The 21,778-nt window shown below is 49.3% G+C and overlaps 1 protein-coding gene across 5 annotated transcripts in view; it reads right to left on the bottom strand.

The window, feature by feature from the left end:
• Positions 1–21,770, bottom strand: part of SIL1 (SIL1 nucleotide exchange factor) — a 99,186-nt gene extending 77,416 nt beyond the window's left edge. The window contains exons 1-4 of one of the 5 annotated variants that reach the window (XM_009273190.2): positions 21,427–21,693; positions 20,635–20,739; positions 19,919–19,993; positions 17,543–17,712 (exon numbers count right to left, since the gene is read on the bottom strand). The gene's annotated coding sequence lies outside the window, so the exon portion shown is untranslated. The other 4 variants (XM_009273192.2, XM_009273193.2, XM_009273195.2 and 1 more) reach the window with 4 other exon arrangements.
• Positions 21,771–21,778: the final 8 nt, after the last annotated feature.

The raw sequence follows: 21,778 nt of genomic DNA, 5'->3' as shown, positions 1-21,778 counted from the left end.
AAGGCAAAACACCGCATCACGCTGGCCAGTGGTGGACATCTAGGAAAAAGCAGCAGAGCAGGGAGCATAAATGGTCATATATCCGATGCACTTCTGCATCTTCCAAAAACTCCTGACCCAGGGTCTTCCTGAACAGCAGCCTGTATCTTTGAGCTTAAATCCAGCTCAACCGGATTTTTATTTTCCCATTAATTGCTTTTGGAGCAGATCTGGACTTCTGACACCCACAGCATCCCTCAGCAACGAGTCCCACTGCTTAATTCACACCGTGCACGCAAGTACCACCTTGTGTTTCTGACCTGGTGCTTGATATCCTCCTTCGATGTCCTCCTCTTTTCTAAAGGGTCAAAGAACCACCTCAAGGACCCACAAGCCCTTACTATACTACAACCGGAGGAGAAGAAAAGCTCTCCATTTTCAGAAGACAGGCAAAGACAACCTGTGGCCAAAGCCTCCGTCTCTCACTCAGGGCTCCACCAAGTACAACCGCGCTACAACCAACACCCAGGTTCCTGAGCTGGAAAACCCAGAGCAGAATTCACGGGCTCAAACTTCATCTGCTCCCGGAAGATCTATGTGCCCTTCTGGCCAATGCCACAGTCAGGATCTCAATCTCAGACTGACCACGACACACCGTTCCACCCTCAACTCATCTCAGAACAAACTGGTGCTTTTTACATAGGAAACAGTTTTTGGGTTTTGGGGTTTTTTTAGTTATAAAACAAGTGGCAAAACTGGGATAATGAAAAACAGATGTATCCCTAAAACTTTACCTGCAAGCCTGGAAATAAAAAGAGAAAAGGAGAAAAAGAAATTCAACAAAGCAGCGGCTGAAAGAAAACACGCACTCCCATAAAAATAGAGCTCACGTGTACCGAGAAAGCTGGTAGCAAATGACAGTAAAGCCTCTTTAAAGCCTACAACCTCATGCCTGCCTGGAAGATGACATCTGCACAACAATTAGCAGTTTGCTTAGGTCCCAGGTAGGCAGGAAGAGCTAACACGTGAAACACGGGGGTTTGAAGCTCCTGGAGAGAAGCCCGCGCAAGCTGACATCTCGTTACAAGACAGACGTACGCAGAGGGCATGAGAGGATTTCCAAACCGAATGTTATGTGGATACAATGCATTTTTAGAAATGACCCTTGCAGCTTGCAAAGCAGAAAGGGTGGTAACCATGACCCCACCTGCATGGGGAGCATTTGCTCTGATTTAAGGACATCATTTTGGGATCCAGCAGCACCCACGTACAGCTGCAGTTGGTCAGCACCAGGACCTCTACAGGAGGACCACAAATTCCCCTTGTGCAGAGTGGGGTGGTTTCTTTTTTTTTTTTTCCATTATTCCTCTTTTGTCAGAGAAAATCAGGTACTAGGGAAAGAGCAAAAGGTTGCACCCGAAGAAGCCTCCGTTCCCGGCAGCAGTCCTCCCGTCAGAGCAGGCAATGTTCTCAGCTTCGCAGCGCAGGGAGGTTCTGCTCCACAGCTCCAGAAAACCCTGTCTGCACCGGCGGCCGCAGAAACAATAGCACTGCCATTATGTACTCTATTAGCAGGGACATTTTTACTGATTTTACTAGCTGCACATCAGTAAGTGCTGCACAGCCCCGTGAATGCGGTTGCTGTAGTCATAGGTGACAGTTCAAAGCAAGTCAGTAAGAGGAACATATTTCATTAATGCCTTCTGCTGCTGGGAACGCACCACTCTTTCATGTCCTAACTCAAAGCCCACACTGCGTGTACTGTGTGCCACTCCAATAAATCCATCTGAAGCCTCATCGGAATTCTGATCCACTGCTCCAGGAGAGCTCCCCACCCCCCTCACCAGGCTCTGGTTTTATGGCCAACTGAAAGCAGTAACAATAAGCTAATCCTTGTTCTCATCTCGGGATTGAGGGAGCAGCACAGGAATTATAAGTCTTGAAAAACTGTCTGCCAATTTACTAGTTCAGGCAGGGTATCTGTCCAGCCACCCTTCGTCGAGATGGCCGGTGGTAACGACAGTATCAACAGCACTTTGTGTGTCTTCGAGCACAAATAATTCACAGAGCTCCCCTCGCTGAGTGTAGGGCAGCAGTGGAGAACAATCAAACGATGAAAGACATCAAGGAACACATCCCAAGCACCCTTCAGCTGAACCGGTGACATGAAGACCTCCAAGCGCTCATAGCCTCTTAGGCTGAAGTCAAAGTTTGATGGGCAATAACAGTTAAGGAAACAGTTTTAAAGATAGACGTGTAAATTGGGATGTCTGATGGAAGAGGTGCACTCAGGACACATACTGCAGTAAGTGTCGAGTCAAGATCCCTGTTCAAACACAATGTCATTTTAACGACGCTGGCATCCATGGCTGAGACCAGCGTGATGTGCTAACCGATGTGCAACGCAACGGAGAAAGAGAAGGAAATTTAGCTGACCTGACCTGAAATTTTCTTCCTCTGAGCAATAGGATCCCCAGGTCTGTAATGAGCACCCATTTTTGCTGACTTGCTACCAAAGAGCAGAGCAGTGTCACTCAGATGCCTCGGGAACGTCCCGTGGCTGGCAGTCCCTCCTCCTCCAGTGATTGTGCAGCTACACTGACAGGAGAAAGAGGAGGTTTTAATCTGAAATTCAGCCTGTGTGGAAAAGAGGAAACAGTTGATGGACAAACGGAGGATTACCAGGAGGCCACGAGGACGCTCTGCCCTTTCATTACAGTCGGGTCTGCGCAACCCTCTGCTTTCAAACAGATGAGCAGGACTAACCTGCAAATATGATCATCATCTATTCTTCCCAGAGGCACAGAGACACAAAGGCTCCTGTTAAGTACAAACCAAGCTAAGAAAAGCCAGCCTGGAAATACTCATGTTTTGGTGGACACAGGCCCAGATGACCATGTGTCTGGCTTAGCAAGTCTCAATCCTGAAGATCTGCCTCAGCTCTCCCTGCCCTGACAGTACTTGGACATTGCACCGTGGCTTCTGGCATGAAGCACAGGATTTCTTGGATTTCCTCTGGAAATGGGAGCCATGAGAAGACGACTTGCCCATATTAAAACCCCAATGGCTCTCATAAGCCTGTCCTTCCAAACACGTCTGCCTGGAGATGGTTACCTGCAGCACGTTTTAATGTGGAGGCTCCAGCAGGAAGATGCAAGCCGATGGGCAAGATGAGCCAATGCTGCAAGAACCACGAGCCACCAAACCGTGCATGATGTGAGCGTTCCCCACCACCTTCACTAAGAACAGGACTTGTGAGTCTCTGATACCACTTTTCCCCCCTTAAAAGCCATCTTCATCTTCTTTTCATGCTTTTTCTTCCCCGAGACGAGGCCTAGAAATTAATTGCACTTGCCCTCGGTGCAGTGCCCAGGTGAGCTGCTGTGGCTCTGCACGGCTGATTGACAGGCACCCAGAAAGCACCAGGGACCTCCTGCTCCGTGCGTCTGTCTGAGCTCCCTCCCGCCACAGACGGGTCCTGATCAGCAACATTTCCAAAAGGAGGCAGGAGTGAAATTTCCTCTTCATTAAAGCCAATATTAAAACTACAAAGATCCTGGAAGAGACCTGGATACACTTGACTGATCAAAAAACTGGATCTGAATAAAAATTAATAATAAAAACAGAATAAAATAATAATAATGGACCTAGCGCCTTATGCAAAGCAGAAGAGCCCTGAACGGCAAAACCAAACATAACGAGGAGCTTCCTTCAGGGACCCGTGCAATGCTCCTGATGAAGCCCCAATTTGTTTGTCCTTGATTGTCCCAGGACAAACCGGGCAGGAACAGACTTCTCTGGGTACAGACCCACCACACTGGGCTGGCGCTGCGCAGCTTCATTCAATGTCTGATGTTGCACCCGCTTCTGCCGCGCTCGGGATGCTCTCAGCAGCTCTGCTCCTCCTGGCACCCTGCCGTTAGGAAAGCACGCTCGTGCCTCCAGCAAGTATCCCCAGCTCCATGCAGGAGCTCACTGCACCGAGAGGCCCCCAACCCCTGCCGGAGGGTCCTAACTGGACACGAAGCCCCACACGCGTGGATGAAACACAGGACAGTGAGCACCACTTATTTGCAAACACCCTCACACTACCAAGATTTCAGCGGAGAGGGCACAGCTGCAATATAGACTGTCCCGTTGATGCCGCTTATGAAACTGCTTAAAAAAAACATTTATTCTTCTTGCTTGCTCCTCATCATTTACTCCTACCAGGACTCTGCTCTGGCATGTTAAAAACTCCAACGCAAGGGAAAAGTTGTGGGAACACCTTCCCACATTTGGCTGCCTACGGAGAACCCACGCAGCAAGGAGGCCACGCTTTTAGGTTTCGCGGCTTGAGCTTTGCTGCTTAGGCACAGCCTGGCCCCAAGCAGCAGGTCCTGCTCTGATCTGCAGCGGAAGCACCACTCTGACTTGGGACCAGTGCACGGGGAGAAATTTTGACATGGGGCAGTGGGGATGGGGAGGGAGGAGAAGGATAACCATGGCAGAAACACGTGCTTACAGAGCCTGGCATCTACAGTGCAATCATGCAACTTTTACAACCACCACTAACAAGTACCAATAAATATTAACAGCCCCTACAGGCTACCTGCTCAGCCATCAGCTAACATCAGCCCCTCTAACAGCGGCTCAGCCACGATACCACCTAACGTTGGTCTTTCCTACAAGCACTGCCCAGTGCCGATGCAAGCGAGAGCAGAGCACGGATGTATCCAGCGACAGGAGACAGCACAGCAGCGCCGGGGCACGGCGAGGGCAGCTCTCGGCACCCGGCGGCTTCACCAGCACCGGCCACAGCTCTGCCCAGGGGCAGAGGAGTGGGTTGTGGCAGGTCACTTACGGATAAAGTCGGCATCGCCCCTTCTACCTGACCACAGCAACTCCGACCCTGTTGTTTATACAAACAACCTCACGCAGTTTAACATTAAGCATCGTTTAGTCTAGCAATTAAATTTACTTAATGAATTCCTTCAGAAACCAGCATTCACAGAAAACACTGCTCTCCAGAGGGCAAGAGCACAGCTTTATACTTCGGTGGTTTGAAGTCTGAGCAAGGCTTCCGTCATCCTCTCCACCCGCTCATTAGCGGCGATGGCAGAAGGGGCCACTCTCTACCGCGGCTCAGCAAGATCCCCGATTCCAAGGGCTGCAGCCGGCATGTCTCCGGCAGTCCTCAGACCCTCCACGCCGGACAGCCCTGGGTCCAGGATGGGGGGGATCTTCTGCTCCACTCAGTGGAGTGGAGTGTACGAAAGCAGAGCGTGCCTCAGAGATGAGAGGACTGAATTTATCATTTATTATTTATAAAAAATGCATCTATCTGAATTTTTGGCAGCTGCTCTTGCAGAGCTCTGCAACCACCTGCACACGCACACGACACCTTCGCTCTGCAGAGCTTCGGGGCTAGCAAGCACGTTCAAGTCTGTACCAGAGCGTGGGGGCTGATTTGCACCAATTTAGGACTTGCCTGAAGAGATGTGCAGGGACCTTCAGGACAAACATCTTTCTGAAAGCTGCCACACTGCCTGACCTCAACCACGCAAAACAGCTTTCCCCTTCTTCGTCGCCTCCCCATCGCCCCAAACCCCAGCTGAAAACGCCTCTCCTCTTGCCCATACCTATTCCTTTTTCCTGCTCCTTGCTGCAATTTCCCATGCACAGCACATACAATTGAGTGGTATTTTTCACCCCACATGTATCTACCATTTCCATCAGCCCCTATTTGCAAGGTGACGCCTTGGCTCGGACTAACCTGGGAGTCTGCCAGCGTTCAGCATGGGTTTTTTATCCCGTCTGCTTTCCCAAGCTTGTAGAATCTAACAGGAAGGAAAGCGCACACTGCACTAGCCAGGGCACGGGGCACCCCAACGTCCCACTGCAGTTGGGCCCACAAAGAGCCAAAGATTTAACTGGCATACTCCCAGCCACTCTGGAAACAGCTTTTTGTATTTTCCATGTTCCTGCTGTTCACTCGTGGCTCTCACATCAAATAACAACCTCCTTCCCCTGTCAGGTGCCGGCTTTCCTATAAAGAGGCTCAATTAAGAGGTTAAAAAACCATGCAGAATTCAGGCTCAGTATTATGGAAGTCCAACGCTGATGTATCAGGCCCACAACTCCCACAGCAGCACCCGCACCATGCCACCTGCCCCAGTGCTAGCATCCATCCCCCATGTCTGTATCTCAGCCTGTCCCTGCCAAGTCCCTCGCTGCCGGCTCCAGCTCAGCCCGGAGGTTTCCCGTCGGGATTGCCATCTCTCCTGAGCCAAGGACACCCGCTGCCGCAGCCCTGCGGAGCACCCGGCACAGAGGTGCCCCAACAGCAGGCAAGCAAAGAGCCTCACCAGCAGCTCTATCGATCCACCAGAAACGGTGAGCTGTGAAGTTTATGAAAAATGCATTTCCTCACCTCTCTACAGTGCACCGGTGACAGCTCTTACTCAGCATGACGACCCACGGGCACAGGTCACAGTAGGGAGCAGCACAGCACGTGGGAAGCAAACGTGTGGCTCGCCCACCACGTGCTCTGGCTATGCAGCCAGGATTAACTTGGCATTGCAACCCATGGGATTAATTGCATGGGACGCCTGACGGGATGCCCAGCTCAGGACCTCCCTTGCAAGCAAGCTGGGCTTCCCCACACTTCCAGTTTTGTGGCAAGTTCCCAGTTGAAAAGCCAGTGGGATCCGCCTCGTGGGCCAAACCCACCCAGGAGCTGCCAGATCAGTCACTGGCAGCAAAACGCAGAATAAAGCCCTAAGAAGACAATCTCAAACCCTCCCCAGAAGGGGAATAAGGAGCTCTCCACCGCTGAACGTAACCTACTGCCAAGCAGGTTCCCTCGGGACTGCTCCTGGCTTTGCCCCAACTCTCTCTGCGGGAACCCAGGCAAGTCGTTCCCCACGCCGGGGCTCAGTTGCTCCACTCCTAACACAGACGCCACGGTAATAACCAAGGGAATCGCGGGGCTCCTTCCACTAAGGTCTGCAGTGGTATCTTCACGTGCTTGGATGAAAGGCATTATTCAAGTTTGCTTATTTTTTTCACTGCATCAGTACTTTAAAGTGGTCTCAAAGGATGCGTTTCATAAGCAATTAAAAAAGCCCTGGGTCAGTAATGCATATGAAGAGAGAACGGAGAGACTACTAGTACAATAGAAGCGACTCTCACCATGATTTCCATTCTTCTACCCAGGCCCTTCCCACCAAGATTAAAAAGCGAGTCTTGCTCCCCAAGCGCAAGAGCCTCCCTAGTTTGAAACCAAAGCAGAACAGCCAGCCAGCAGCAGGCAGCATTCGTTCAGCAGTTTTTTTCCCAAGGAAATTTAAAATAGCGAAGAGCTCCAAGGGCTGCAAATGCAGAAATAAATGCACAGACACAGGAAGCTGAAAGAGAACATTAATTCCTTCCCTCTCCTGTTCTTCATCATCTGCCACCTCTACTTTGGGGGATGTTTTTTTGCCTTTCTGCTTGTAAGATGGTTACAGACTGACACATGTTCAGGCTGCACCTAGGATCAAGATACTCCAGTCTTCGTTGGTCCTTGGGCACTGTTTTAAGCTTAATGAAAATCAGGGAAGAAGCAAGGAAACTGCCTGCACACAAAGCACCGTCAAATGCAAGGAGTCCACAGCTGAAAAATACATTTCTTCTCTCATCTCTTGTCAGATAGGGAGAGCTATTTTAGATGTTACTTGTAGCAACGTATAGAAAAAATAGTTGAAAATGCGACAGTGCAGCATCCTTTTAATTAAACAATCCCTCAGGCACTGCAGAGTCGCTCCGGCCAAGCGCAGGCGCTGGACATTTCACATCTGCTTCCTCGGGGGTAAATGCAGGCCTGAGTCCTCCAGCAGAGAAGGTTTCACAGACCCCTTTGGAGGCCCAACTGCTGTTATTAGATGGCCCCAATCATCCGCACGGGCTGTGACCTTCCTGCTGTCGTCCTGCCTTTTGCCTCATCAGCCTCCGCTAAGCAGAGCTTTGATCCCCCAAGCGACTCTCGGTTCAGAGACCTTCTTTCCTTTTGCTGGCTAGACATGAAGGACGCCGAGCTGGAGTTCCTGAGCATCTCGGCTTCTGACGGACAGACTTTGATGTTGCACAGAGCACCCATCTCTGCGATTCGTCTGGTCTCTTCAAACAGCGGCAGAGCCATGGCCTGTGATCTGTGCAAAACAGTGTTTTCCTTGGGGAAGAAAAGTCATGCTGGCGCTAATCTCCACCGTGTCATGGCAGAGCAGGCTGCATTGGTGCTTCAAAGAGCTCCTCAACCTTAAATCCTTATGACACGGTGACAAATCAGGGAACCTGCCTCTGTACACCTCACAAATCCCAGCAGAGGTGTGAAACAGCATTTCTGCAAATGCCTTAGCCACCACAGGAGCCTGTGCGTGCTGTCAGTCGCATCGGTCACCGCACTCAAGGGCTGCAAGGCCCATGTGGCGCCTCTCCACCAGGAAGACTCAAGCAACCACTTTGCTACGGACGTTTGAACTGCAAGTCTGGGCCTTACAGGTGTGCACAACAAAGGGTCACGGAGAGAGACTCAAAGAAGTAGTAAACCTTCCAAGCAGTAGGACTGCTCCCAGTCCACAGGTCCCTCCTGAGCTCCATGACCATGCATCACTGCTCTTCAGATCTGTGGGGTTCAATCAGGAGCAGTACCTTAGCTCCGTCCCACTGCCCCTCAGCCACAGCAAAGGCAGGCTCCAGCAGCCCAAAACCTAGACTGGGGAAGGAGGAAAACAGAGATGCAACCAGAAGCGAGTGGTTTTCCTCTGTGATTTTCTCTTTCAGGGAACCACGACCATGTTCGTAACCTCAGCGCCCTTCAGTCCAAAAGAAAAGACCCACTGTTTCTCATCTGGAGCTTGGACCAACAGCAGGAGACCCAGCCACTTAAAAGGAACATCCTTTTCTTACAGAATACCCTATAACGAGCCATTTCGTGTACTGGCATATCTCAGTAGCTGAGCAGCACCAGTCCATGAAGGGTCCTTTCTTTGGCAGTCCTGGCTGTCACTGCATCTGCTGCCTCTGCAAACACCACACAACGCACCCAGGCAGTGGGAAGAAGCAGCACCCAAAGGATACGGTGATTTTCGCTCTCCATTTCTTGGCCTTTGCTGTACAGCTACTTGCAAAGCCAAGGAGGACTCTTGAAATCTCCTGCCTGCTGTAAGAGCTAGCAGCAGGCTGTTAGCCACTCGTACTCTTTAAGCTCTGACGAAAGATGCATCTGCAGCACCTTTCCCTCTGCTCAGAGAGCAGAACACCCTGAGCAGCTCCCTCTACATCCTGGTGGTGCCACAGCCTCATCTTGCCACATCAGATGGGGAGACGGCAAGTCCATCACAGGACTGCCAGGCCACATTTGTACAGAAGGGGCTTCTCCCACGAAGACCACAGACTTCAGCTGTCCCCTCCTGCAAGCAGATTTTATCATGCAATGGACAAACTATTCTGCAGAGCTTTTCCATCAGCTGCCATCTAAGTACAGCTGCCACGCGAATCAAGGCTGTTTCAATGACAGCCTCCACAGTGACCGCAGACGTCACACATCGAGACAAGTATTGGCACCGACCCTGATTCACGGAGTGAGAAATCTTAGTGCACCCAGAACCAGGCAGGGACACAGCCTCCACAGTGACCGCAGACGTCACACGTCGAGACAAGTATTGGCACCGACCCCGATCCAGGGAGTGAGAAATCTCAGTGCACCCAGAACCAGGCAGGGACGGGACAGCCGACAGCCTCCACAGTGACCGCAGACGTCACACATCGAGACGGCACCGACCCCGATCCAGGGAGTGAGAAATCTCAGTGCACCCAGAACCAGGCAGGGACGGTTACTCACATGTAGAAGGGTTTGCGGCATCAGGGTCAGACCACATATTTTTTCCGAGGCAAGGACCCCGTCATTTATGCATTAAATGGCACATTTATTCTGCTATTCAGGAAGAAATAACAATTACAGTGGCCTCCAGTCTCCAGCTCTTTCAGTCTGTACTTAAAGAAAGAGCAAAAAAGGACCAAAGTAAACAGCGCTTCCACAAAAATCTCTGAACTGGCTTTTAGCTGCTGGACAAAAGAGGGCCAGCTGATGAATCGCTTCCCTTATTGTCCTGCCTAATTTCTATTTCATAACAGCAGCCAGGCACTGCAGGCAAAGCGCTTCAGGAGGCAAAGCACCGCTCAGGTGGTTGAGCAGACCTGACCTTCAGCCTCCTGCCTCATCACAGGGCTCCAGGTGTGCCACGACTGCCCAGAAACGTGCTGCCTGCAGTGCTTTCTTCTTTAATCGTAGGGTAAGGAGCGCTGAGCCAGCCCGGGCATCTGGCGGGCTATATGTGGCTAAGTGCTTTCGAACGGCGCTGGAGGAGCCAGCACACGCCAGTGGGTCCATCCACATGCACGGCTACGAGATGCTCTCTCACAAACACATTTCTAATGCACATAACTCCTTCTAATCAAGCAGTCAGTCCTGTTTCAGTGGAGATTTACCGAGAGGTTTTTTTTCCTCTCGGAAGCAATAATAGATGGACAGCAGGAAAAAGAAGAAATTAATGAACATAGTAATTGTTCCCAAAGTTGCAAGTAGGAGTGATTCCTCACCCTGAGACAACTCTGGAAAACAAGATTAAAATGCTTAGGGGACATATTCTCTAAACTGCAGGTAATAGAACAGATAAAATATATTTACAGTATCTCACAGAGGACGTGTACTTTTTATTCTGCTGAGGAATGTAATATTCCACTCCTCATTACAGAGTTAAAAGGGTGTCCTAAAAAAAGCAACTTAACAAAGCATCTTTAATGGCAACCGGGTCCAGTTCCAGAAATGCAGGCTCTCGTCTTCTGCCCCACACACCGAAGCACAACGAGAAACACAACGAGCATCTGCAGGAACGCCTAGCACATAAGCAACATTAATAATCTATGCAAATAGCACAATTTAACAACCGGCAAAAAGAAGGCTGGAATGGGAGATGGGCTAAAACACCACTCCCTCCGCTGACACTTTCTAAGAGGAGGAGGAGGGCAGGCTTGCCTTCCACAACTTCTTCAGTGCCCGCAAAGCCATGGCTGCCAGCTAACAGACTGCGCCTGAAGTACCCGCCAGCAGAAACAATTTGTCATGTGTCAGATCAAATAAACTCTTATGAGACCACTGTACTCCCTGAAGCAGACGGCTGCCAAACTCCAAAGGAGAAATCCAAGAAACCTAGCTGGCCGGTGTCAGACCCAAGTGCTTACGAAGACCAGCACACTTTTCATTTTTAAAACACATCAGTACAACACAATCTGTTCCTGTGCAGTACTCCCATGCGAGGCAGCCATCAACAATATGCATTATTAAAAAGAATTCGGTGTTTAAATTATCACTCTGGGCTGATGCTCCTCATAGTCCTGAAACTTCACGTTCCTCATCCAGCGGTGCAGCATCTTGCTCATCCTAAGGAGGCATTAAGAAGGCTAATGTTTGTCAAAGAGCCTTGGCGCGGTAACATGCCACGATGGATTATCAACCGTCTGAGCAAGTGCTCCTCCCCTCCCAGCCAGCCTCTCACTCTCTCACTAGAAGTGAATTCCCCAAAAATTGAATTACGGATTACTTCTTTTTTCTTTTAAATAGTCCTAGAGCTTTTTTTTTTGGTTCATTCCTGAGCACTATTGCAGCTTCCCATGCCCTGAGCTCGTGTCGTTCCAGACCTTGTGTCGAGGCCCCTTGCAGGTCCCCCGTTTGCTGCATGTTCCTGCAAGAACCATTAAAGCACAGGCCCTGGACTCTCCAGCGCTGGCTCTGCTGCAGGGCACGTCGTTCTCTCTCTGTTATCCTGCTGGGCAGGAGAACAAGCCACTAAACCTGCTCTGGCCACATCTGCAAGATTTAATCATGCCAGCCAGTACTGTGGGGAACCCAAATCACTCACCTGCTCCTCCGAAGACCAGGCTCAAGCACTTACTGGTCTACACAGAGGGCAAACCTCTCAGCGCAGGGCTCAGCCACCAGCTCCAGATGTTCCAGATGCCAGCGTGCTTCATCTGAGCCCCACCACGGCCAGGAAAACCGCTCCTTCCTTATAATACGAATAATGTCCCCAGAAAAGTTTGTCTGCCCAAGGTTCCTGGATGGGAAGCTCGACCAGCCCACAAAGATCAGCTTATCGCAAAGTGAGAGCGAACGGGAGTAGGGCAGGAGATCCAAAGGAAGGACAAGAGAAGTAGGAGAGACTGCCTCAAGTCACCAATAAGCAACTGCCTGCCCCAAAACTGAGCAACAGAGCCTCAAGTGACACTACATATCAACAAAAAGAAGTGAGAAGAGGGAAAACCTGGCAGCCTAAAGCAAGGAACAAGGGAAGAACAAGGTGGCAGGCACAGGGCATTCCCCTTGGTATTGGTAGTACCAGCGCAAACCTCAGCTGCGTGGGTTTTTTTCCAGAATTTATTTAAAGAGCATCTGATGCCTCATGACGTTATATTTAGACACCGTTTTATCTGTACCAGGACTCCTCTCCAGCCACAGGGACTGACATCAAGCACAGGACACCGTCTTGCCAGCCTTACTTGGACAGGATCGTTGTTTCCTACGAGCATCTCATCCAGTGCAGAAAACACCATCAGCCGGTACGTGCACCAGGAGAGCTGTAAAGTACTCGTGGCGCTGCTTTCCAGCAAGGAGCAAAACACAGGCTGTTACCAAAACGCAGGAAGTGTTAAACCGAGATCTCATGGAGGAGGAGGTTAGCAGACACAAGTCTGTCATTTACAGCAATGCTTTTCAGGCACTTACAGCTGCAGAGACGCCAGTCGAAAGCCAGGTTCCCACAGCCTCTCCCAGGCTTTACACGCTCCAATTTCCACCCAACAGCTCTTTGGACGGTGACCCACCCCGGGTCAGCCGGCGGTGAGCAGAGCCAGTGCCAGGCACAGCCAGCCCTCGCCCCCAGCCACCCCGCTGCCCCGGCCCGGGGTCCATTTGCAGGCAGGTTAAGCAGGCAAAGCTTTAGGCGTCAATCCAGGACACGGCTTGAACTCACATCTCTGAGCGGAGGACGGGGGGTCGTCCTCTGAAAAAAATTACTTTTTTTTCAGCACTCTGCCTTGGAGAGATTTCAGAAAGAAATCAAAGGGCTGTAGTGCTGAGGGAGTCCAGGGCACCTGCACTAATTTCCTCAGCAAATTCTGGTTATGTTTCTAAACGATGGAAAATTTCACAAACACTGAGAGAGAACAAAACCCATGCTAGCCACCAGAAACCAACCAGAACTCAGTGATGTTCCAGCCAGCAATCTCACTCTGCTCCTCAAGCGATGCTCTGCACAAACCCAAACAAAGGAGCCCATTTGCATCATCACCGATGAATTTCTTTACCCCTAGAAAACTTGTTCAAGTGCCACGCTTGTGAGTGCCATTATGATTTCCAACAGCCTCCCGCTGACGTTGAACAGACTTTCCAAGCTTCTCTGAATACATTTTGTATTTGATTACCCCATGCTTGCTGGAAAAACGGGAACGAAATGCACTCAAAAGCCACTTGCTTATTCCCGATTCAGGTACAACAATGTTGAATGCAACAACATCATTCTTACCTCCCGGCAACCTCCCTGCGCCAAGCACTGGCACACACCACATCCAGCCACCGGAGACAGGCGTTTCCCACCGAAGGAACGAGACCCTCATACCCAGCCCTTCCATTTTGTAACCCTCCCGAGGACCCATCTCTACAAGCCATAATGCATTAAGCAACACAGTATTCAAAACTAAGTCCAGAGCTTGCAGCAGAACCTAGCTCACCCAAGGCTTCTGCTGGAAACTTTGCATAGCCTAACAGTTTATTTTGTGGGCCAGAAAAGACCAAGAAAATTAATTAAGTCAGAGTAAGAAGAAAAAAAACTCCCCATAAAGTGAGTAACTGCACCAAAGCTGCAATTGTGAGCAGGCCAAGTACATTTCAAGGGCTATACATTTTCACTTCCACAGTCTTGGAAAAGAAAAAGGGAGTGACTTTGTTCTGTATGCACATTGTCCACCATTTGTTATTGTCTGTCTGTTGATGCTTACTTGAAAAACAAAATTTAATTAAACCCCACAGTACTGCATAGCCTGCCTTTGAAATATGCCCGCATTAGTGGATCATTACAGTACATGAAATACAGCTTCATATCATATTTTTCAAATAATGTCCTAACACATTTACCAATTAAATAATACTCTTGCAGAGAGAAATTAAGAGACACGGTGTTTAGCACGGGCAAAGAGATGTTTACAAATGAAGTCTGAAATGAGACGTGGAGGCAATGAGGCAGAGAGGTGCCGGAGGGCTCTTCTAGACCTTGTCAAGCCGGTTCTCTGTGTACCAGAAACTAGATGAAGAAAGAGTGCGCTAGTGCCAGGCGAGCAGAAAGGGCAGCGTCTCCAAACCCCCAAGGAGGTTTCAGCACGAGCTCATTCAGGGTCTGGGGTGCGCTGGCACTGTCTGCCGAGCCGGGGAGGTGCCTGCGCTCCTCTGCACGCAGGAGAGCTCAATGCACCTGCACACCCTTTGTGTCCTTTGGAAACGCGGCCCGAGCCGTACTGGTCACAGGGAAGCGAACCCTTGCAACCAACTCAGAGCAGTGAAAATCCGGACTCTCAACGGGCTGAGAAAAGGGATGCAGAAAGGTGCTTTTGTGGCAGGATGAGAAATACACTGCTAATATTTACCAGGAGCAGAAAACAAAGGGAGCTTTGGTTTCTCAGGGTAGGTAAAAAGCACAAGCAGGTTAGTGAGTCAGCGTTGGTCACAGCAGCAATGCCTGATGTTGAGCAAAGCAAAGCGGCATGTTAAAAAGCAAGTGAATATTACATGAGCCTTACAGCTCGGGCTTGAAGAGATCCAAGATTTGTCTTTTCCTTAATAGCATCTGGGGTGATGCCAAGTGTTCTTTGACAAATTATTTACTCCGAGGAATCATTTTACCTAAACAAGGGTAGCCCGTTACTGCATCCTTCTTCACGTGAGCCTGGAAAAGGCTGTGCCCTGCAGCTCCTACAGCCCTATCTCCATGGTGATGCACCAATGGAGGTACCGACTCCAGCAAGAAGGCAAACCTCCCCAAAGAAAAGGCTGAAGATGGCAGAGCTCTCACCAGCGTGAGCCCTGGAGAAAGGTGGGCTGCGTGCGCCGAGTGTGAGCGGCGCTGGCAGGCAGGGCTTTCGCGAGAAGTGGAGCATGCTGGCCTACAAGCAGGCTGGAAATGAAGAAAAAAACCTTGCAAGGGCACCTCTGGATCCATTTTACAGGAAGACACTAAAAGATTCACAGCTGCTGCCCATGCCAGGGATCAGCAACCGACAGCCAAATTCCCATAGGTCCTGCTGAGTTCCCATCAGCATGTGAATCTATTATTTAAAGGAGAAACGTTCAGCCTGGCATATAATCATTGAAAGCTGTCGACTTCCAGCCTATGGGGGGACTTCCTCCGTGGAAAGGATCCTTCTCTGTGAACCAGGGACTCCTCACCAGTTTCACATCACAAAATTAAAATGAACAGCTGCGGCAAGGGGCGATCCATTATGCATCGCCTTATCAGTCCTACAATAATATTGAGCACTGGGACCCCAAGACACTACACAGCACATAGCAACGTCGGGCAAAAACCACTGGAATATAGAAAATGCAGCTCAGGATCCTTCCTAAAAGAAAAATACGGTGGCAGAGAGGCACTGGGAGTGACGTAAAAGAGCTGGCACACAGAGCACCCTTCCTGCGCTGGGGATGGAGACTCCGACAAGGCTGTGCGGGTCCAAACTGCGGAAGGCAAAGCATAGCACCGGTGCACCAGCAAGGCGGCTGGCTCCTACCTGCTGACATGCCCTCCTCACCTCTCACACCAAAGCCTCCATCGGGATCAACAACTCACGTGTGCTTGCCTGCACACCCCCACACCTACTCTCCCATCAGTGGACAGTGTGAAAGCTGCCCGGCAGCACTCAGGCAGATTCAGGCTGGCTTTGTGCTTTCCGGGCTGTGGCAAAGCCTCCCTGACACTTAAAAGCAGCACAACCGGCTCACATGAAAGATGGAGATTGCTGAGCCTCCTGCAGCCTTCCTGAGGTGAGAGCAATCTGTGCGCGCTGTAATCATCAGGCAGCGGGAGCGCGCCGAAACCAGGGCGGCTAGACTGCAGCGCAAGGCTAAAAATGACCGGGCTTCACATTTACAGGTATTTTAAGAAACGTGCTCATCTACAGTTCGCCAGCACTTTTCTCCGCCTCTAAACATACCGAGAATGAGGTTTGAACATTTAAAACAGACCGGACTGTTACTCCCAGTTTGCTGGAGGAAATAAAAGGAATGGGATGTCCGACAGGGAAGAAGGGGTACAGCCCAAACACCTCTGGAAGTGCCATACTTCAAGGTTAAACAACCCAGTTGCACTAATTTCTGAGTCTGCCTCTCTCAAAAGCTGCGCCAGGTAATTAGAATTATTATAACTATTATTAGACCATAATATTATTATAGCATTTTTGCTACACTTGACATCTGTTGGCTGATAGATTTAACTGGTACATAAGAAATAATTGCACATAGATTTCTTGCAAATGAGCACCAACACGGAAGACATTAAAGTGTTCTGCGTTGAAAAAGTTAATTTTATGGAAGCATGCTTGAAATAAAAATTCTAAAATTAACAGTTAAACCTTTAAAAACTCTCATTAAAGAAACTATTTGGGTTTAAAGTAGGCAGCTGTTAAAAAAATCCTGACTTTTCTTTAGATGCTTAAAGGCATATACCTGGCTCAGTATCTCCTTCAGATCAACATATGCATCTTCTTCCCACCTATCCCAGTGACCCAGAGGTTTCTAAATCATCCTTCCATCTTCCTTTTCCTCTCTCTGCAACAGGCTTTTGAATTATTGGGGAAAGAGTCTGACTGCACAGAGAACCAGTATAATCGGGACTCTTACAACCTGCCCACTGAAAATCCTACAGAATTATCAGCAAACACACCTCTAGAATACAATACAGCTTCTTGCATCCCATGAAGCCCAAAGGGCTTTGCAAACTGGACTTGGGATGCAATTTATCCACCATCAAGATTCAGCCGTAACCCAGAGTGGAACACAACCTTTCTACCAGTATTTAACTACAGCACGCAGCCCCCCGGAGAGAAGTAAGGAAGAACCCAACCGAAACCACAGGAATGCTTTAGGGAGGCTCAATTTTCTCCCCTGGAACTGAAATTTGGTCAGGGCACGCACCATCAGCTGTGGACCAATAAAGGAGAACGAACAGGGCATAGCTTCTCCATCCCATTGATGATGCCCTTGAAGCACAACCTGGGCGAACAGCCGTGGCCAGGTACCTTGAGTTACCAGCCTTGAGAGGTGGAAGAGGTGAAAACCACAGAGGAACTCTGTGTTGTCCTTGAAATCAGTGGAGCCCGAATTTCACCCCGCAGTTACACCGATGTGCAAAGAAAGATGGTACAGTGGGTGGAAGTGCACTTCAGGAAAGGACCAACCTCTTAAAATACAAAAAGCTGAATGCAGTAGCTCAGTACTTACAGAACTCAAGGGCAGTTAGAGCTGGTCCTGTTTGGACAGTGATGTTTTCTCCAGTTAATAGTATTTCAGTTAAAGCAACTCCTCTTCCTTAAGCTTAGTTCGCACTGAGACGGTGACTGGCAGAGCCCTGGTGGAACGAGGTATCCTGCAACCGCTCCCACAGCGACACACTATTCAGGGATAAAAATGAGTATAATTAATTTTTCCAGAGCAAGTAATTTTTTTTTTTCCAGAGCAGAGCAACCACACAAGGAGCTTGAATTGCTTGAGGAGAAAAATGTATTTTTACTACCTTAGTCACATACAGACAAGCCTAACTCTCACTGAGGACAGACCTACAGAGAATCAAAGGGGAACAGGACACTACGGACACAAATTCCCCCCATGCATACCCCTCTGCTACCAAAGCAGACACTCCCAGCAAGCTCTCGGTGGAAAGCAGAGCTGAGCGACCAGAGGATTGCCTCTGAGCGACACTAGTCCTAGCGAGCGCCAGTGAGAAGCCCCAGATAAATGAAGTTCATGAAAGCTCTTGAAAATCACCCGAGTCTTCAGAAATGGGGCACAACTCCCCCTCTACAGAGATCTGCCCATCACACCTCCGACCAGCACAACAGCATTAAAGCAGGCTTTTCGCTCTATCCATCTGACAGTCTCAGGCAAACCTGAGGAACTTGGACTAGGTGAGCTCACCTTAACGAGGCACAGTGCTCATTACTTAAAAAAAAAAACCTAACTCCCCCACACACACACTTTAGGGGTAGCTATCAACGATTCCCTTTCACAACGGGAGAAAATCTCACGTATGGGCCCTCAGAGCTCAGTCCAGGTCTGCTTCTATTCATCCTTTTCAATTAATGGCCTGAACAATGAAAAAGAAAGTACTTTTATAAAACCTGAAAGGATGCCCAGCAGTTAAGAGCTGGAAGCACTCCAGAGGTCATGACCAGAATTGATAAACCGAAGAAAAGTTCCAAAATGACCCACGAATCAATAAAAAGAAAAGCAAGGAAAACAATGCAGAGAACCACACTTGGAAACAGCAAAAACAAAGATCAAGCACACAAATACAGCACAGGGGAAAGCTCACTGGACAGAGGTAACGCTGAGGAAAATCAGGGACTGGACTAAAAATGCGACGTGTGTCAGCACTGTGACACCACAGCTCCAGCTGCAAAGAGCTAAACTTCATTCTGTGATTTAAGAACATGAAATTCCTAATTCTGGGCTGGAAGGCCATGCCCAGTGCTGGGCACCACCCCTAAGAAAGTCGCAGACAAACCGGAGGGCCTGGGCAACAAGCGGAGCAGTCAGCGGTGTAAAACACGCTGTTGAAGGGTTTCTCCATCCCTGCTCCCCTCCAGGGTCGTTGTCACCTCTCAGAATTTAACAGCTGTTTACAAGATGGAGAACCATCCGCTGGGCTCCCCGTTCTCTGAAGGCAAGAGACACAGCAGCCCGCTTAATTTGCTGCACAAGCGAGTTAGATGAGGTATCAGGCTCTCTGAGACCAGAATTTCATCAAGTCTCAGAGGGAACTTGCCCCCAGTCCAGATCTGCACTAACATCCACCACTGTCCAGTCTGGAGCCGAGTATCTCTCACCTGGCCTCAGGACAGAGGCATGGACAAGGAGGCTTTTCCAGCCCTGCATTTCATTTTAGCATCCTCCATCTGGTCACTCCTACACTGCCACAGCAGTGACATCTCCGAGCTAAATTAACAGCCTTCTCTTCCCCAAAATACAATAGAGCTCCTCATCCTGCTGAAAGGGCACCCACACAGCAACACAGAACAAGCACAGCCGCAACCATGTCAATTCACGTCTTCATTACCTTTCATAAACGAAGCTCTTCAGCTCAATTTGCCACCAAACTACTCTGGTGGTGAAGACGGCCTTCCCACACGCTGCAGGGCGAGGGATGCTGACCTGGGCTGCCTGCAGGGGAGGGCAAGGCTTCCCTCCTCCCCTCTTACCCCCAAACAACCCCACCAACTGTTGCAGCAGGCTGTAGCCTGTAAGGGTCACCACCCAGCTGAGCGGGGAAGCCCTCCCTACCCCAGCCAGAATAATGTGAGGCAATGATTGCTGAAAGCAACTGAAATCATTGAAACAAGGTGTTTCAAAGCGGGTGAGAGCAGCTGTCATACGCACACAGCTGCACCAAACCCCGACTGAAGGCTCTGCAAGAAATCCAGCAAGGGGGCAAGATCTGCAAATCTTATGCAAAAGCAGGGCTTAACTTCTAGGAACATTTAAGATTTCCCAGTGACTTGAGAGGATTTTTTTTTTTTTTTTTGAGTCAGAGCTTTAGGAGCAAGCTGCCTTGTGAACCGCAGCCAGAAGAGATTTGACAAAGCCCTCGTTAGTACGCACCGTCTCCTTTCATAGGGCTGTTTCCCAGAAGATCCCCAGTGTTGTGTCATTTTTCACTTCAAGTGCTAAGAATATCTGCGTGTTAATAAAAAATAATAACTAGCTTTATAGGGAACTTATCAACAAAGCGCTTGACAAATCTTAAAGCTGATTCACCTACTGCACGAGTGCAAGTTAAACGTTATTTCTCAGAGGGGAAAGCTGGGTGGTAGGAGAGCTGAGGTGGGTTACAAAAGCCACAGAGGGAGTCAGTAGCAGAGAGGATTAGCACATAGAAAGGCTGACTATTATCCCTAAGTTTTTCCCAATAATCTACTGCCTTGCAAATTCTCAGGGTATAGTTGACATGCTTTAAACCAGACCTGCCCAGCTTGACCACATCTGTATTTAAGTAGTCTTCTATTTCCTTGCCAAGTAAGAGCAGACAGAGAGAGGGTTTGGGGGTGCTGGAGAGTTTTTCAGGTGTTTAATTGCTCAGGCTAAAGAAATTCTCAACTGTAAAAGAGGAGAAGGTGGCGGCGGTAGCACCAGCACTGGTCTTGTGCTGCTTTAGGGCACGGAGACGGCGTTGCGGGTTCAAGGGCTGTTCTGATAACTCATTAGGAATTGCCAGTTTCCAGCTTATTTAAGAAGATCACATTTGTATCCCTTCAAATCTAGTAAATACATGGTCACACAGATGGCAGACCCCAGAAACTTGCAGACACTGTTCTCACCTCCGTTAGCTGCACTTCTACATTAAAGTTTCTGGAACAATATTTTGGATGCTTCCACCATAGAAACGCCTTGGGGGCTGCTGAAAAACACCAACGCGGTCCAGGCTGGTCATTTTACGGCAGGGTTGGGGGAAAGAGAAGAGAGAAAAAAAGAAGTCCATCCCTTAATAATGCTACTCCCAGAGCACAAATGAATTCAAAAGGATCACACAGAGCAGAAACACTGCGGCAGCAGGTTCAGTAAATGACAGGGTGTGTCATCGGCTTCTAACGCCTTAGAGACTTATCTGCACTTAAAAGGTTTCCTACCATGGCTGTACGCCGGAGCAGCCTCCTCGCGCAGACAGCTCTACCAACAGAAATGCCTGTGCAGATTATACTGCTTTGGCAAGCAAATTAAACAGTATCAGTGAAGTCACGCTTTCTGCCTCTAAGCCATATTTGTACTAGGTTAGTTCTATCAGCAAAACACTAAAATAAATAACTTGCCCCTAAGAGACTGCGTCTACAGAACCTGTTAGTGTAAACCTAGGCCATCTTGAGAGGCGGGAGTGTTGATTATTTGTCAAAGATTACTTCTCATGCAAGTGTTAGTCAACCACTAAAGTTAAACATTTTAAGGCAATATTCCAAATAATGTTTATATACAAAATCCCATTTGCTCAGTTTTCACTCCCTGGCTTTGTGCAACATGTAATTTCACTAGTTCTCCGGCAAGAGAGCCATATGCAAGCTTGTACCAAAATAATTAAGCAGTTTTAAAATTCAGGCCTTGTGTTAGTGAGTGCATACCCTCAAGAAAAATCCATTTTAATGGCCCAGAGCTACACCAAAGGTGCCAGGACACTTTTCTTCCACAGCAGGTGCAAAGGGGGCCTGAGGTCACCCAGCCCCATCCTCGGGCTCAAGGCTGAACCCAAACTGCTCCCGTTTTGCTGAATTTGTATTTAAAACCCTTCAGCGTAAGGGGATCCTCGTCTGCCCGGGAGTCCTGCCCCCGCGCTTTGCGGGTGGGTGCCCACCACAGGGCCCTGATTTTCGGTCACTTCTAGAACACGACAGCCCAGGCACCGGCCTTTACTTCCCAGCCCTGCCCAAGGCAGGCCGTCACCCCCCGGGATTGGGGCAAACGCCGTTACTCCGC

The sequence above is a fragment of the Aptenodytes forsteri genome, unplaced genomic scaffold (genome assembly GCF_000699145.1).
Source record: "Aptenodytes forsteri isolate BGI_AS27 unplaced genomic scaffold, ASM69914v1 Scaffold351, whole genome shotgun sequence".
Lineage (NCBI taxonomy): Eukaryota > Metazoa > Chordata > Aves > Sphenisciformes > Spheniscidae > Aptenodytes > Aptenodytes forsteri.
Note: the sequence above shows the minus strand (reverse complement) of the source record. Positions and strands in the feature narration are given on the sequence as shown.